Source organism: Biomphalaria glabrata, chromosome 15, assembly GCF_947242115.1.
Source record: "Biomphalaria glabrata chromosome 15, xgBioGlab47.1, whole genome shotgun sequence".
Taxonomy (NCBI): Eukaryota; Metazoa; Mollusca; class Gastropoda; family Planorbidae; genus Biomphalaria; species Biomphalaria glabrata.
The window spans coordinates 12,468,060-12,487,387 of record NC_074725.1 but is presented as its reverse complement, the minus strand read 5'-3'; the positions used below and the strand labels follow the sequence as shown (position 1 = coordinate 12,487,387).

Genomic DNA, 19,328 nt, shown 5'->3' with positions numbered 1-19,328 from the left:
AATGATTGTCTACTTAATTGTTTTTAAAGAGTCAATCTCTCGTTCAAAACCTCAATTAAGAAGCGATTCACTTAAGTACAGTGTTGTTGTTGTTTTTTTCATATAGCGTGCATTGCGGCATTGCACTGCAAGTGTAAAATAGGTATTACTACTTATTGTTATTTTAAATTATATTTGACAGCATACTTTTTTTTTTCTATTTTTTTAAAAAGTAAACAATTTATTTAAATGTAAGTAGCTGGTATGACAAAAAATATTTTTAAAAATATTTTTTTGACAAAGAAAAAAAACAAAATCGTTTACATAAATGTATTTAAAAATCTGCCAAATAGTCGTCCATCTTACCAGATCGTCTCCTGATTATTTTTATTAATTTTTTTTACTGTTAATAGTAAATAGTTGTAATAATGGTGTATTTTTATGAAAAAAAAAAACAAACTACTTGCATTGTTGAATTTTTTTTTTTTCGCTTTTAGAAAAGATAAAGGAACCTTTGTATTAGAACTTTAATATCATGATATCGGATTTTCAATATATTTTCTAGTTTATGAGATCTAAACGGGACGGACGGACAGACAGACCACACAAAAATAATCGCGGCTATTCCCCTTTCGGGGGCCGCTAATACAAAAATTAGGGAAAACGCTTATTTGTACAGCACATTTACTTCTGGATAATAAAGCTTAATTATTTTTAGTATTATCATTGCTGCTGTAAACAGGGCCGGTCTTAGATAATTGGAGGCCAATGGCGAAGTGAATTTGGTGGCCCCCAAATGAAATAGACGATAGAAAATAAATAATAAACATTAAAAAAAAAACACAAAAAAAACACTAAATTTACGCAATTTATTAACAACCTAGTGCGCTCCAACAATAACATAGAGGACAACCTTATCTATTTCTTCTCTAAAAAAAATTGTACAGCGTCCTGTCTAGTCTGCCTTTGCGTAAAGCCAGCTCTGCTGTTAAAATGGCCTAACCAGGACCAAGATCCATTACATGGAAACACAAAGTCAATATAATCCCCTTCACAGTGCCTACTGTGGACTGTTGCAGCACCGCCCCTCTTACGGGCAACGATGAGCTTCCACATGTATGTTCAGGGCTTCAGAAATGTCTGCAAGATCAGATGTCACCACCCTTTCGGCTGATAGCGCAATAGTCTATTTATCTCAAGGATTTCATTTTTTTTAAATATTTAGTATGGATTGAAAACAATAAATTGAAGGTTTTAAACGGTGCATAAATATCTCCTTGACACACACACACACAAGTTAAATAGGGTACTCCTATGTCTTGGCGGGTGCCAGGCCCACTGTCCCTGGCTACAAATGTGCAGTCGAAGACTTATCATGGAATAAAAGAAACGGGAAAGGAGGATCAAGAGTTTGTACAGAAACCAAGAAATAAAGTTTTCCCCTTGGGGCCCAAGACACCCGTGTGGCAATTGCTGTCTCATGTTTCAGTGTCCACGGTTAACAAAGATGCCTCCTGACCAGCACAACGTCATGAGCCCTTTCAGGAACTCCCCCACCCCCAATCTCAAGTGTAAACATAATAATACAAAAAATTGGCAAACTTATAGTCATTAATCGGGTTAGAACTCGAGGCATTCAGGTTAATGCAAATCCCTTTTTCATTCCAAGGCCGCCACGCCTTAACCAGGTCAAACTTATTCAAGTGCGATTCCAACAGACTCTGTACCTGGTCTTTGTTCGATTACTTATTACATGACAACAATGTCTCATAATCGAACACAAAAGGGGATAAAAAAAAAAAAAGAAAACTTGAAGGGAGAAGTGCAGCTGGTAATAATACAACAGTACATAGACTTGTATTAGATGTTGTCATAATGCACAGCCAGAATCCTAACCTTTAGTCAAAGTTTAGAGTTACGTCTGCAAACATTTCTCTTTGAAACATTTTTGTATGTTTAGCTTCCCATTGTTACCGCAGTGTTTCTCAAACTGTGGCATACTGGCTAAGGCTGTGTTGTTGTTTTTTTCCCAATGACAACACATCTGTGATATTTGCATTGTTGTTCTACATTCTCATTGGAATAGTAAAATACATAAATAAATAAAAGACATATACCTAACGGAAACAGAAATGGGGAAGGAGGATAAAGACATTGGACAGAAACTGGTATGATTTATTGGGGCCTCGCTATCTTTATTTAGCTCCTAATCCCTGACCCCTTAGCGCGGCCCAGCTATTAACTTGTATTAACAATATCAAGGCATGTCACTATAGGTGACCTCCCTTTGCCTTAGGTCACTAACCTGCAAGTTTTTTAAAATACCAATCCTACAGATTTCCCGTGTGCCTAAGAATAAGCTGAATAAGAAACGAAACTAACTTAGATCTAGATCTCACAAGCCAATAATATAACGGAGCTATTTCATAGTGCGACGAATCCTTGCGGGTTTGTTAGCGTATGACAAGAGGTAAGCAAAGTTTATTTCCAATGAAACAATGCGTGAACGGCTGTGAAGTTTGGAGCAGCATGTAAGTATGCTTATCATTAAAGTCATAATTCTGTAATAGGACACACCCTCCACCCTTACGCCTCAACCCGCGAGCCTCCTTTCCGCCCACTCCCCCCCCCCCTTTCTCGCTCTCTCTCTCTCAGCTCTCTTGCCAACTTGCTCGCCGTAGGCAGCTAAAAATAGCCGCAGCTCTTGAGGTTTCTGGGTCACTAGGTTTGTATGCTGGTGACCCTGAAGCAGCGCAACGGCTTGCTCGTGTTTTTGTTTTTGTTTAGCTTAGACTTTTTTTTTTTTAGGGCGGAACCGATTACAATGCATGCAACTATTACGTTTCGTTCTAGATTTATGTGTACATTTTTTGGTGGGCCATTTTTTTCTCTTTACCACGTGACCAAAACCCTAACTACATTTAGATCTACACTTCTGTTCTCTCTGAACCAGATTGGCCAGGAGTTGGACACTTACATCTAGAACGAGGCGTAATATTTGCATGCATTGTAACGTGTGGTTCAGATCCTGAGCCCGGCGGAACTGTTATCACTAACAGAAGGGGCAAAGGCGAGCAACTGGCGCCTAAACCAGTAAGCTTCAGGCAGGAGGGGCTCGTTAGCCTTGGTTGGCTACCCAGCTAGGAGAAGAAAAACTCTGAATCCAAACCTCCGTTGCCTTGTGGCTGTTCCCAAACACGGGAAAGGCTTCGTGAGACAACCCTGAGAAAAAATCAGGAGCTGGTGACCCTTAGGCAGATCGCATTACACTGTGCTACAGACTGGCAGAGCCTGCGGCGCTACTGACACCTCTGCATGGGACAGCTGTATTGGGCGTTTTGGTGTCGGGAAAGTAAATGAAAATGGACAAAGGCTCCTCGAGGTTTGCTCACTAATACCTATTTCAAGACTAAACCACAGCACAGAGTATCTTGGCGGCATCCTCGCTCCAAACACTGGCACCAACTAGACCTAATCATGGTAAGACAAAGGTGCTTAAAATCTGTCAAGCTTACCAGGTCCTATCACAGTACAGACTGTGACACAGATCACTCCTTGGTATGTTGTAAGATCAAGCTTCTCCTTAAAAAAAAATCCACCATACCAAGCAGATTGGAAGACCCCAATCGGATGTAAGCAAGATGTGCCACCCTGATCTCCAGATACAGTTAGCGGAATCTTTTGAACGCAACTACAAAAGTACTTCTGGAAATACAGCAACAGAAAAATGGGAACACCTCAAGTCCACCATACAAAAGACTTCCCTGGACATCTTTGGAAGAAAAATTACAAAGCCAAACGATTGGTTCGACTCTAAATCAACTATACAAGCACCGGTCATCAGAGCAAAGAGAGATGCACTGGCTATATACAAGGCGAAACCTACCTAATACAATCTGCTAACTCTGAAAGAAGCTAGAGCCACTGTGTAGAGGACAGCACGGATCTGTGCCAATGAATACTGGATAGAGCTCAGTGAGAATATTCAGCTCGCTGCTCAAGCAGACAACATCAGAGCGATGTATGAAGGAATCAAAAAGGCTCTCGGACCTGCTCAAAACAAGCCAGCACCTCTCAAATCAACCACTGGGGAAACTATCACAGACAAGAGCGAACAAATGTACAGATGGGTCGAACATTACTCCGAACTCTACGCCACAACAAGCTCAGTCTCTGCCTCAGCCCTTAACGCTCCCAACTCTACGCCACAACAAGTTCAGTCTCTGCCTCAGCCCTTAACGCTCCGAACTCTACGCCACAACAAGTTCAGTCTCTGCCTCAGCCCTTAACGCTCCGAACTCTACGCCACAACAAGCTCAGTCTCTGCCTCAGCCCTTAACGCTCCCAACTCTACGCCACAACAAGCTCAGTCTCTGCCTCAGCCCTTAACGCTCCCAACTCTACGCCACAACAAGTTCAGTCTCTGCCTCAGCCCTTAACGCTCCCAACTCTACGCCACAACAAGTTCAGTCTCTGCCTCAGCCCTTAACGCTCCCAACTCTACGCCACAACAAGCTCAGTCTCTGCCTCAGCCCTTAACGCTCCGAACTCTAGGCCACAACAAGCTCAGTCTCTGCCTCAGCTCTTAACGCTCCGAACTCTACGCCACAACAAGCTCAGTCTCTGCCTCAGCCCTTAACGCTCCGAACTCTACGCCACAACAAGCTCAGTCTCTGCCTCAGCCCTTAACGCTCCGAACTCTACGCCACAACAAGTTCAGTCTCTGCCTCAGCCCTTAACGCTATCAACCAATTACCCACAATGAACGAACTAGACGAAGTACTATTAGAACTCAACAAAGCCATAGACAACATGGCTGCCGGTAAAGCCCCTGGATGTGACGGTATCCCCCCAGATCTTCTGAAACAATGCAAAACTACACTAAGCTAAAAATGGTCTTAAGTAACATCCTGGTTTTACTAGAAACTTAACGCCAGTATTGGGAAATGGGGAATGTTAAAACTAACAGGAATGTCTCAAAGGAAAAAAAAAAACAGCTTTAGATTTTCAACAATAGGTTGTGTAATTTTTCAAAGGCCGATTAATACATGAAATCCTGGTAAAGACCGTCGCAGTATGGTTTACAGACCATTCCTCATAGGAAGCCTCAACAGTGACCTGAGACCCCGTAACCTGTGGGCAGTGGAGACCAATAGCTCGTTGCCACGTCCTACAGAACTGTGACGTGGCCACGAGCTACTGGTCTAAAGTTGAGAACCTCTGCATACTTCTTAAGCAAGAGCATCAAGAGGGAGAGAATGTTCAGCACTAAAACTGCATATTCAAAAGTATTAAGGCTTACTTTGACTTGTATGACACAGTTAAGCTAGTACACATGTGCACATGATATCGAGTCTTAGTTATTTTCCCGAAAATAGAAAATAATAAAATCGTTTGTTTGTTTTTTTCAATGAGAAAAAAATAAAAGGATTTTTTTTATTTGGCCAGAAAAGTATCTGAAAATAGAAAATTCATATTTTTTTCCTGGAAATAATAGGTATTACGAAATTTTAGGATTTCCTTAAATTTCAGGAAAATTCTCATCACTAAACTTCTTTGGTTATTAGCAACGAGCGTTATCTGGATACACGATAACTGAATTCACGGTACTGTTGTTTTTTTTTACCTACCCCTCAAAGTTCACAGGTTTTCAAATCCCCCAAAGATCAGACATATCCCCCCCCCTCCCGCCCCATTTACATTCTTCAGATACCAGATTGTAGAAATCATCCAATTGTGACGATACCATGCTGAAGAACTATCCTATAATACCACATCTTTGAGTCGAGAGTCAAGACCTAACAATGACAGGGTTTGCTCCACTGGAATGTATTCTAGCAGAATTTTCCACATAGCTTTGCGCATGCGCCATCGCCTTCAGTCGATACTAACTTATCGGGAAGGTGGGATACTCGCATGGACAAAAGATCGCCGACTTAGGAGGTTTCAGAATTTCCATTGTTTGTAATAATCTACTACCCCGTATGTGACACGAAAAGTCTTGAAAAACAAAAATGAAACTATAGTTACTAGATCTATGATCAGGTTCTATTGTCATCGAAGCAAATTTACATTTAAAAAGTAAAAAAAAATCACTTTCATATATCTCAATACTGCAATAATAAGATCACTTTTTCCATACAAAACAAAATTAATGAATTATTACTAATTGATTAACTAAGTTGCTGAATTTTTACTGATTATTGTTTTGTTAACGACTATGAATAAATATGCAAATTCTCAACTTGATCTGAGAATGGGAAATGTGTGAAATAACATGTACAAAACGTAATATGGGAAATAAGTCTACACATACAGTCACATCTCTTAAGTAGCATTAACTTCCCTTTTTGTATCAAACTATACAATTAATTGCCAATAATTAATTAACTAACTGGGTGTTTGGTTTAGGATTTAATCATCTTCAATTCTGAAGGAACACTGGAAGCATGTAGAAAAAAAAATCTTTTTAAATAGAATGCAAAGGAGGTATCGACTAAAGAGATGACCTTGAAGAGACAATGCCAAGTTCACCAATAGCAATGGCAAGCATGCATAAAATATCCTAGATGCGTAAATTGCGTTTCTGCTATTCCAAATAGGCGCCATGCAAGGAATCCTTTATCGCGTGGCCCACTAAGGATGACTTTATATTGGCTAAACATTATGGGATGGAGTAAAATTCCCGTGAAAGAAAGGGGAAAAAAAACAACAAATGGATTCGACAGGACACTATGGGTGTGAAAGCTGTGTGTATGTGTGCGCGCGGCAGTGGCACTCCTTCGATGCATTGAATTGACCTTGACCTGCACACCATGGGTGTGGTGAGAGTTATTTTCCCCCCGTTTTTATGTTTCCACTGCATGCCTACTATGATCGCAAGGTAAAACTGGCAAGAATTAGGCCTACATAAACAGGTTTTACTGTCGTCGAATTTAATTCCCAGAAAGGAAAACTGAATACTACACTCTTCAAGACAGTGGTGGTAATTGCGCATGTTTAATTATAGATGATTTGACACAAGGGAAGGGGGTGTCCAACATTTTTCGTCTGGGGGGAGGGGGAGCATAGAATTTTCTAAAACGTGTGTAAACCGTACATCTCCCCCTTCCTCGAAAAAGAAATCCAATAGAACTGATGAAATTTGGCTCCTGTTATCTTTTTCCTTTTCAAATATCTTTCAGAAGATTAAAAAAAAAAAAAAAAAGAAAGTAAATCAAGTTAAAACTGATAGAAGAAAAAAAAAGGGGTTATTAGACAGTAAGTAACCAAGTCATTTGTTTATTGTAGTTTTGACGCGGAACGAATGGCCAGCTTTTTTTTCGACAGAAACTGTCAGAACCCGATCTACCTTTAGGCAACAATAGTTTTGCGCATCCCCCCCCCCCGGGAACTATTTAGCACTAACATATCTGGACTTAGTAAGCGCCCCATATCTCAAATAGCATAGGGCCTTTTCAAGTCTAAATGCAGCACTGGACGAACTGAGCTCGTTAAGGGTACGAACCCTCCCCGCAGCCATCCTCCTCCGCCCTGCGGGAGGTCTGGGCTATGAAGGAACATCTCCTCCCGCTCGGGTGGAAACGGTCGTTAGAGGAGACGATTAGGCTGTAAGGGAAGCAAAAAAGTACCCGTAACCCCCGTTGGGGTGCCTAGGGACCAAGTCTATTGCAATGGCGGGGATAGAAAAAGTACCCAATAAACATGTCACTATCTACACACTATTCCTCAAGGGATCGCTTTTGTAGCGGACATCTGCAGGGCTGATGTAGTATAGAGAAGGAATATAAGAGAGTTTCCCCGGTGTGCTCGACCATTGGCCTTCCTTCTTATCCTTAGCACCTTGGGATATGAGCCATGGATATTTCCCAAACAAAAGTTTGTTCAGACAGACAGGCAGATGGAGGCTTAAAGCTCCAAGAGTTATAGACTCAACTCATAGGACACAAAACAAAGAAGAAAGAGCACCCAAACAAGTAAAAGGAAGAGCATAGCAGCTACAAAGCGAAGCAGCTGGAAAGACAAACTTGCAAACAAACACTGTGTGTGACTGCAAGTGCCAGTCCTGTATACGGCCAAGCACTGATCTGCTTGGATTTCTTATGAGCTCCCACATTCTGAAAATGACAGTGTGAGTTGGGGCTGATTCAAAAGTCTCGATTTTGACATATCTAAAAAAAAAACAACAAACATGCCTAATAAACCAATGGTGTTACATTTCTGAGTGTTCGAATCTATTGATCTGACAACCGACTCAAACAGCGTCTGACATTTGGGTGTGCCTTTAAATGCCAAATATACTTCCAGGATTAGATACACGCAGCAAACACAGCATCGCTCCAACACACAGTTATAAGAGTTACTCTCCTACAAACACACAGTTATAAGAGTTACTCTCCCACAACCCCCCCCCCTTTTTTTTTGTTCAGTAACTGAACTTCTGCCAGGTGTATGTCACACACAAAAAAAATCATTAAATTATTTTTTATTTTTCAAAAAGGAATAGGTCAAAAAAAAAAATTAGATTGTCACCAGTAATTCACCACTTTTCGCCCTTTACTTGGATATTTAACCCCCCACCCCCACCCCGCAAACTTTTTCCCTTTCAAATTACAACTTTGAACAAGTGTGGGTCTGATGGAAGAATGTGCTCCTGTGTCCCGGGCATCACCATGCATTCACATTAATCTATTCACTCATTCATAATGTTACAGATCATGGACAATTTAGATTATGTAACATGAGTTGCAAACACTATATTTTCGCTTAAGTATGTCACGTAATTACATCATTTAAAGAAAAACGCTTTGGTCACTGCTTGGAGGCGAAAACTTTTTGGCACGCACCCTTATCCCCAGTAGATAGTGAAAACTTGTACAAAGGAGGTGACAACGTCCAGTTCAAGAAGAAATGTGGGATACAATTAGGCACGACTAGCCTAGCTCGTCAATTAACATCACAAAGGCGAGCAGTGAAGTGGAACTAACGAGGGGATAAGGAGAGTAAGGGCACGTCCAGAAACACCATGGGGAGGATGGTTCAGGCCAGGAGATCATGTACTGAGGACAAGACAGACAACTTTGTGTATGGTCAGTACATAGTCCAATGGTGGGAGAGAAAAAAACAACACAAGACAAGTTAAGGTATGCGCTCTAGACTGTCTCGATGGTCGAGGGTACGAGCCCTGCCCACCGCCATCCTCCGACCATTCGGAATCTTTTACGTTGGCACCAGATCGTGGACCAAGTGGGATGTGTTGATGAGTGGCTTGACTACATCTCAAGGGTCCTCGAGTTCGAATCCCGTTTACTGATGGCCGAAAAGCAGCACAGAAAGCAGATATTCCCCCTCCCTCCCTCGGTCCACAGAAGAGACTGAACAAAAGCACATTGAGCAGGCTATTAGAGCTTGAGAAAAAAAAGCGCTATTGGAGATTTTCACGATCGAGTCCAAACCTTATCGAGAACATTCAATTGAAGTTCAATGCTGCCAACTACTTCACAATCAAGTCCAAACCTTATCGAGAACATTCGATTGAAGTTCAATGCTGCCAACTACTTCACGATCAAGTCCAAACCTTATCGAGAACATTCAATTGAAGTTCAATGCTGCCAACTACTTCACGATCAAGTCCAAACCTTATCGAGAACATTCAATTGAAGTTAAATGCTGCCAACTACTTCACGATCAAGTCCAAACCTTGTCGAGAACATTTAATTGAAGTTCAATGCTGCCAACTACTTCACGATCAAGTCCAAACCTTATCGAGAACATTCAATTGAAGTTCAATGCTGCCAACTACTTCACGATCGAGTCCAAACCTTATCGAGAACATTCAATTGAAGTTCAATGCTGCCAACTACTTCACGATCGAGTCCAAACCTTATCGAGAACATTCAATTGAAGTTCAATGCTGCCAACTACTTCACGATCGAGTCCAAACCTTATCGAGAACATTCAATTGAAGTTCAATGCTGCCAACTACTTCACGATCGAGTCCAAACCTTATCGAGAACATTCAATTGAAGTTCAATGCTGCCAACTACTTCACGATCAAGTCCAAACCTTATCGAGAACATTCAATTGAAGTTCAATGCTGCCAACTACTTCACGATCAAGTCCAAACCTTATCGAGAACATTCAATTGAAGTTCAATGCTGCCAACTACTTCACGATCAAGTCCAAACCTTATCGAGAACATTCAATTGAAGTTCAATGCTGCCAACTACAGAAAATCTACAAACGGAAGAGCTTAGAAAATATTATTCTACGTTGCTAAACATTGCACAAAAATAATATAACTTTATTTAAAAAAAAAAAAACATTGTTTATCGACACCAAAAAGCTTACTATTTATAGTATTTCCGCCATGTATTAAAATCTCCAATACAAAAGTGTTTTTTTTTAAAGTGAAAAACATGCAGTGTCGTGCAAATAAAACAAAACAAATAAACAGATATGAGAAGAAAGAATTACAGAGTATCAACAAGTGAAATTAAATTAGTAGAAAACCTTTTAAAAAAACAGACTCCATAACCAGTATTTAACAGTACATTTAAGCTAAATATTTTAAAAATCACATCTATCATTTTTTAAATGTAAATTAGACATCTTGGTGTATATGTGATCTGCTCTGATATTTACTGAACAGATAAATCAGTAACCCAGAACCTGCTATTACTATAAAATCAATATTTGGACATTAAGGACATATTCATTCACAAATGATACAAAATAATTTGACAAGCACTGATTCAGCAACAAAGGAAATATTTCAAAAAATGCATAACAGATTCCTTTAAATTTAATAAATTAACTCCCTAGATGAAATCGATTAAAACAATAAAATAATTCAAAACACTCAATCAACTGGTAAGGCCAGCAGTACAACAAGTAACACAAACATTTCATTTGATTTGAATCAGTGATTTGATTTTACAGCTTAGTACAACACACAGTGTCAATGTGCTACTGTTTTTACAATCATTTTGTTATTGTCAATAGTTGATAAATCCACTTAAAAAATAAGAATGCTTAATATACAGAATAGTGTCTTTGTTTTCTCTGCATTTTGACCTAATATTACTTACTATGAACTCTATGTATTGACTTTTAAACCACAAATTATTAAACTATTAGAATAAGAACTAATTCGTTTCTTGAATAAATGTCTTCGCATCATAATGTCCTCCTTGACCATAAGGGACATGATATACACCTATTCAATGTAACTTTATACACTCAAGTGACTGCTGCAGTTGTGCATTGTTTGCTTCTTCTTGTTTTGTTTTTCCTGCTGCATTTTTTCCCCTCAGTTTAAATATGATCTAGATTTACCTGCTACTATATAAAAAATAAAAAACAAGGGGAAAGTTTATCTCAGGTCAGGGCAACACACTGGTGCAAAAAAAAAAAAAAAAAAAAGAACAAAATATATATATAATTCTTAGCAAGTTGATGAACCCATTCAAGAATGTAGGTTATTGGATTGAGACGAATGTGTTAAATGGGATGGGGGGCAAACTTGTTTTAACAAAATAAGAAAAGGTGGAAGGGGCCAGAAGAAGTTTAAAAAAAGAAAGCATTTTTTACAATTCTGTGATTTTGTGACAGGACATGATGAGTAGAGTTCATTTTTAAATATTCAACCCAGACATACTAGGTTTTAAATAACCCTTAAATTAAATAAAAAGAAAGAGGTGAAGGTCAGACGATACAAAAATGCATCTCCACCCTCTCTTAAAAAAAAAAAGGTTTAATGGGGAATTCCCATGATTTGTTACTTCACTTTGGAGCAGAAAAGTTGAAAAAGAAAGAGCATGTAGCTTATGAGGATGAACTTTCTTAGAATTAACATTGACTGGGTTCAGAAGTATTGTTCTTCGCTTATATTGTTTTGTTTTTTTCTCTTTTTTTTTTTTTGTAAGTTTTCTACTGGCCTATAAGACATTCTTATTTGGTTAAAAATATTTAATCTACTTTCCAAAAATGACTATATTAATGAAGGTATCATTCGGATTATAGTATTTTCTTTTCATATGCTATGATAATATTACACTTTTATAAATAAAGGTGTATTTTTAAGAATTTTAGAGAAGTCAAATGCAAGGTCCAGTAAGAGACCATTGGAGCAGGATAAGTGATATTTTTCATCAGTAACTGCTTTAGTCAATAAGTCATCAAGGATGTCATGTAACTACAAAACTTTTTTTTTTAAATTACTTTACATGTAATATTTTGATTGTGCACAGAAAAATATTTTATTCTCTATGCTACATGATGCCTTGTATGAGTATAATAAAAAAACTAAATTCCTAACCCTTTTTCATACAATTTTTTTTTTGGCCACGTTATAATTCTAATGGAAAACAAGAATGCTTAATTTCGGGGTTGATAAAAAATATTTTGAAAACAAACCAGTGGTTTCAAACCTGTGATTAACAATTCTTTATAATATGTCCTCCAGACACTTCCATTTACTGGTTAAATAAAATATTCTGCTATGTATGACCAAAATGGACACATGCTGCCTAGCAAGAAGTGGAGAGATAAATCCTTGGTTAGGGAAAGTTCACTGAAAGTGAAATTAAAAGCAGCTATCTGAGGAGTTATGGTAAACTCTTCCTGAAAAGCACACATAAAAGTTTTTAACCCTATAAAATTTGATCATTGTATTGGTCCAAACAAATGGAAATTCAGCATTACTACAATAACAATTTAGACGCAAACATAAATAACACACACAGAATAGAAAAAGCAACACAAACACACATAAAACCAGTGCAAAATGAAAAGCACCTATGTACAATGAATGACCGTGAAACACCCTAAATGACAGTGGAATGACCTTGAAACACCCTAAATGACAGTATAATGACCTTGAAACACCCTAAATGACAGTGGAATTCAAGAGTTTTTCAAATTTCTCTGTTGTAGTTTTAATGGCCAGTTCAACCAGATCTGATTTAACTGGTTAAAGGTCAAAGATAGGCCAAGATTTAAATAAATGATACAAAAAAAAAAAGATACATTTGGAGATCAAGGTCAGCAGAAAAGGTCTAACAAAAGGAAGTGGTGAAGTAGGCCCAAACACCCATGAGCTACAAGAAAGGGTGGATATTAATTCTAACAATTAATTAATTTTAAAACGATTTGTTTAAAGAATGTTAGAAAATCTCGACAATATGTTACTAGATTTACTTCTATGACTATCTATCTAGATCAGGGGTTCTCAACCTGTGGGTCGTGACCCTTTGGGGGTCAATTGACGATTTGCCAGGGGTCGCCTAAGACCATCGAAAATATGGACTGTTTTTGTCAATTCTTCTATTGCTGTGTGTGTGTGAGGGGGGGGGGGGTTGCGGCATAGTGAGGGATTGTTAAAAGGGGTTGCCGAGCTTAAAAGGTTGACAACCGGTGATCTAGATGATCATATTAGATTGCACACACAGACAATAATATTTTAGGATGTGATGAATTATAGAACCATAAAATCATTGCATATTTCCAAGAGCAATTTATTTTGAATTTTTGTGTAGCTTAACATTTTCAGGCCTATGCCACATTATAGATCTAATCTAGATACGGTATCTAATCTAGATAAGATACTTCTAGTCAATCTAGAATAATATAGATCTATGAATCTATGTGACATTAAGCTGTTGATTTCTCTCTGTCTGTGAAGCCAGGTCTCTATATTTATAGTCTAGATCTATATTGACTACATAGATCTAGAATCTAGGCCTTGGCTGATTAGAAGCTGGTGGGTTGGAATTAGGATAGTCATTCAAACTTCAAGTTTCAAATCATTGATTCAACTAGAATCTAGATCAGGGGTTCTCAAACTGTGGGTCGCGACCCCCTTGGGGGGGTCAATTGACGATTTGCCAGGGGTCGCCTAAGACCATCGAAATATGGATTGTTTTTGTCTATTCTTCTATTACTGTATGTGTGTGTGTGTGGGGGGGGTCACAAAAAGGGGTCGTCAAGCATAAAAGGTTGAAAACCGCTGATCTAGATTAAAGAGTCAAGGTTTCCAATAATAATAATAATTTCAATTAATGTCAATGCTCTCCTAGATCTAGAATCTTTTATTAAATCTATTCTAGAATCTAGAAATGTGTAATAGATCTAGATCTATAACTTTAGACTTAGATATCTGCTACAAGATAGATCTACTAGATTTCTAGATCTAGACTTAACCAACTTACTCAAGACAGTTTAGTTACTGAGTTACTGATTTAGAAATTTAGATCTAGACTGTCACTATCTTAACTATCTAGATCTAATCTAGATTAGAGTCTAATTCTAGATGATTACATTAATTTAATTAATCATTTTTGTTAAAGACTAGTCTTAGTCGTTAGAACTTTTTAACTTAGATTTTTTTACTTAGAATTATTCATTATTATTGAATAATAATCAGATCAGTTAAATCTAGACTAGATGAACTAGCTAGCTTAGATCTAATCATCTACTAGATCTATTATCTAGATCTAGAATCTAAATCTAGGCTAGCTAGACATACTACATAGTAGTCATAGTACTAGCTAGTCTAGTACTAGTAACATTTAGTCAGATTTCTCATTTTTTACTAATCATTTAGATATAGATATATATTTATAAACATCAAGATCTAAATTTAGAATGTAGATAATCTAGATCTAGTCAATGATAAAAAAAAATGAGATCAGAGATGGTCATGCCCATCATCATCATCAAATGATCAATGATCATGGTGATGGTCCCATTTTCAGGCCCAGGCCATGGTCATGGGGATGGTTATCATTGCAAGTTTTATATTATGAATTTGGGTCAAGCATTTTTTTAGCTGATATGCTCGAGAAAACATTCTAAAAACCAACAAATGAAATGGAAATCGTAAAATAATGTTGTATAAATTCATTAGTTTACTTACTTTGTAAAATGCTAGCGTAATACACTTAGTCTATTACTTTCTCTCTTCGGCGATACACAGGGTAAAAAAAACGTCAGCCATTTTGGTTTGTTTTCAATTTCTACCTCCAAGCGATGGGGAACTCTGCTGGGAAATATCAAAGTGCTCATCCATTAATGACGTTCGCACCAACTAGGTAAAGAAATCGGAACATTTGAAATTCTCCACCCTTTCCCATTACCATGCATCCATAGACTGGCCTGATTCCAAACCCTCAATCATCTTTTTTTTTTAATTCGACTTTCTTTTACCAGTAACATGAAAAAAAAAGTGTTTAAAATTTCATGTCTCTATTGACTTTCGTCGTAAGGGATGATGTGATAGTTCGCGTAACCAAATCCCTCCACTTTTTTCTGATCAGCAGCTGTTCTTAGCAGAATATTAATAGAGAGGCCGGTTCATTCTTCTATGTTGTCCAGCCAGCTTTTCTTTGGACGACCGCGACGACCCTTTCTTCGTGCTCCCTTTTTTTACTTTGAAGGATGATTTTGACAGTGAGTCATTTCTTACAAGTTAGCCTACAATATAACCAAATCATCTCAGCTTTCGTCTCTTCGCAGTATTGAAGAGTTCCTCCTTTTGTCTGACAGAGTGTGGACTTGTAAAAGTAGGCTACTAAGTACAAACTTATTTGTCTTTTTTTCCTGGTATCTGATACCCAGCATTGTCCCGTAGCATTTATACTCTCAAAAGCTTCTTTCAGCTTCAGCATTCAGTGTCCAATTTTCACAAACATAGAGGGGCCTAAAGAGAACACTAGCAAAGAATTCCGTTTTAATTTTACTAGGAAGCTGATGATTCTCTTCCAAATTTTCCACAGTTTGCTCATGGCAAGCTTAAACAGGTTTTTATCTCTTGTATTGATCCTCCATCTCTTGTTATGTTTGACCCTAGGTATTTCAATGAGTAAACGATTGGCTGTTGAAGTGTATGCTACACCTCGTACTATCTCCATCACAAACTAGTATTTCGCTTTTTTTTTTTTCAACACTGATTTCCACGCCAACTGCTCCAGTTTCGAAGTACGATCTCGTACCTGGTCTGCATTTGTTCCAATGAGGTGTACATCATCTGCAAACTTGAGATTGGAAATAGGCCGCCCACTAGTGGTCAAGCTAGGCGTAAATCCTTCTGGAGGTTCCATCATGCTATGCTCCAAAAATATGTTTAAAAGAGCTGAGAAGAGAATGCATCTTATGAGTGTCCTAAAAAGTTCTCCGACTTTGGTTGCTCAGAAGTATTGAGAGGATTTTAGAACTGAAAACGAAAATGCAACAGATGCTTTTATCGCGTGAGCTATCGCACCAGAGGCGTAGCTAGCTACGTGCGGATGGTGCGTGCCGTATGGTGCGTCAAGTTGTAGGGGCAATAAACTTTCCTCCAGTATGTATTAAGTTCACATTACCTTGACCTTTCTAGTAAAAAAAAGTCAGGATAAAATAGTCTAGACTGAATGAAATTGGAGATCGCACTGAAGACATTGCAGATGATATTCGAATCGAATAAAATTTCTCACTAAATGATTTGAAACAGTTTAGCACATGGATTGTCCATTCAAAAAAGTCTGTAAATATCAAGAATCAACAAAAGTAAAGAAGATGAAGTTTTCAAACGTATGGATCTTCCAATGAACGCCAAAAGGCAAGAAAGTTCTGAGAAAAGTAAAAAAAAAAATCCTTATTACTCTTCTGAACAATATGAAGTACTATATATCTGTATTTAAATCCAGCGATGCCTTCAATGAATGGTGGAGATTATTGCCGAAAGTTAAAAACAAAGAGACTGGAAATTAGTGAAGAAGCAGAAGATTTTTAATGTCACGCAAGAAAGATACATTTATTTTTCTTTGACCTGATTTTTCAAGAAATAATCACACAATTTAAAAAAACAAAAAAACATTACGATGTGAAAGATTAATATAAATACATTTTGTCGCCTTGCCAACTATTAAATTGAAGTCAAGTTCGATTGTGCTCCTATCGACATGGATAGAAACGAATTTCGTCAGGAGTTAAAACTTTTTGTTACAGTTTCTTCAGTAGCCCCGAACTTCCGAAATAAAGAACCTGCTGAGCTATTGTGTTTTATAAAAATAAAAATCGGTTAGATGATTTAGTCCCAAATATCGCAGCAATACTCTGACAATAAATGCGCATTATTTTGAAAAAAAAAAGTTTCTTCGCAGTTGTATTTCGATTTTTGTTGGATGGTATTAAAAGCTACCGCACAGGGCATCATATACCCTAGCTACGCCTGTATCGCATTGTACTGAAGTTGAAGTTTAGTCAGTTGGAATTTTGGAGAAGCTCATTTAGTAATTATTGCATAGCACTTAATGGTGAGGCCTCAACAATTATCTCACATCACTTACTGGTGAAGGTCATACTATTGAAATTATTGCACGTCACTTATTGGTGAATTTCATTTAGTTGGAATTATTGCACAGTAGTGACAGTACTGGTGACTGGTGAAGCTCATATAATTAGAGGAACAATCAATAAGCCATGTTCAAAGGTTTGTGGAGTTGCTTTCTATTGTATTGTGTGGCACACCACAGAATAGGTTTTACAGTATTTCCAAATAAATTTGTGTTTCAGCCTGTACCGGGGAACGAACTCTAGACGTTCGATTAATACAATGTCTTTTATACAAAAAAAAAATATATGAAAGTTCTATATTTACTAATAGATTATATCATTCTACAATAACACTGCAAAGTTGTAATTTGGAAGTTGATGAACTATGATTGAGTTCCATCAAGTTCAACGCTCATCAACACCATCAAATACACACAATCACTCGTCATGTCACACTAAACAGTCACATTGCCAAGTATTTGCCGCAATAAACACATAAGTAAGACAAGAATGCCTACTTTCGCAATGGATATTGTTATAGTTCTTGGATTGGATCGTGAAAAAAATCTATTTTTTAAAGAAGCTTATCTAAAGGGGAAGAACTTAAAACTATATCAATAATGTACAAGTTATTTCCCTTATTCAATATCAAACAAACTAATTAATTATCAACACTTACTTGACTAAGCGGGTATTTTTATCAAATTGGTTCATGTTTTGTTAGGTACAATAAATAACTGTTTTTAAGTATCAACGTGATCGGAGAATGCGTGAGGAAGAAAAAGCGTTAACAATTATTTAAGGGGACTAAACCCATCAAATTTAGCCATATCTGTGAATACTGAAGGATTAGTTTTCCTTGTTAGTATCAAACAAAATAATTAGTTACCAGTAATTAATTGACTTTATTAAAAAAAATATTATTATTGATTCATGTCTTGTCTATGCTAATGAATAATTGTGTGAAGTTTCTACTTGATTGTTATTAATTATTATTGCAAATAAAAAATAAATATTGTTGCTGTCAGTTTTATGTAGTCTGTCACTGTTTGGTCTTTATTTCTGTTGTATGTGTTATAGTAGGATTTAAATTTGGAACAAATGTGGTCAGGAAATTGAAGAATATTGATGTTTCTGATAAACCAACAAAAACGAATTTAAAAAATCATACAACAAAATAACTTTTAAGTTACCTAGTAGTCCTACAACAATAAAAATAAACATTTTTAAAGCAAGGAATGTTGTGAAACATTTTTTTTTCTTGTCTTGTAATTTTAAAGTTTCTTCTTTAATAAACAACTCTGTTAGGTACGGGTACATTGAATGAGCTAGTACTGAGACTCTCTAGCTTGAGTAATTTAATATTGTTGATATACTATCATGTATGTCTACAACAATGTATGAATCTCCTAATTTACGTCATTTATGTTTGCAGTTGACGTCATCCTATGTAAACAGGTCGGTGTGCCACACACAAAAAAAATATATCCGAATTTCGATTGGTCAGAAACTTTAGAGTTTTGTTATTGTTTTTTTCTCTCGCATTTTTACGGCTGACAAAAATGTCGTGATGAAGAAAAGTACGCTTGTAGCATGCTCGGAACTAGTAAAACAGCTCTGGATTTACGACAGTGCCTCTACCAAGGAGTCAAGGACCTTACGCTCCACAAACAAACACAAAATATGCACTTTTTAAACTAAATTATGCATATTTTTTTTTAAAGGAAAGTGAGATTAAATTTACAAGAACTCTTATTTCTGTCTTCTAAAATATAGCTTGTTTTTTTTTAGCTATAAGTGTTTTCATTCATACGTGAATCTTTATTCAAGCTTTGGAAAAATTGTAGAGGCCTCCCCATACTTCAATCCGGCCCTGAGAAAGGTAGTCGTAAATCAAAATACATAGAGTGATAAGTCTGTATATGTATTGTGTGAGTGTTACTCTTAACATTGAGGTATAGGTATGTAAGCCTTTTAAATTGTGTTTTTAATATAGATGTAGAGATGATGCATGTTGTCCTGGCTTGGATGTTGTG

The 19,328-nt window shown here is 37.3% G+C and overlaps 1 protein-coding gene across 1 annotated transcript in view; it reads right to left on the bottom strand.

The window, feature by feature from the left end:
* LOC106061551 (kelch-like protein 36) overlaps positions 1-15,010 on the bottom strand; it is a 79,875-nt gene extending 64,865 nt beyond the window's left edge. The window contains exon 1 of the mRNA XM_056012402.1: positions 14,897-15,010. The gene's annotated coding sequence lies outside the window, so the exon portion shown is untranslated. The remainder of the gene's footprint in view (positions 1-14,896) is intronic.
* Between the last annotated feature and the right edge of the window lie 4,318 nt (positions 15,011-19,328).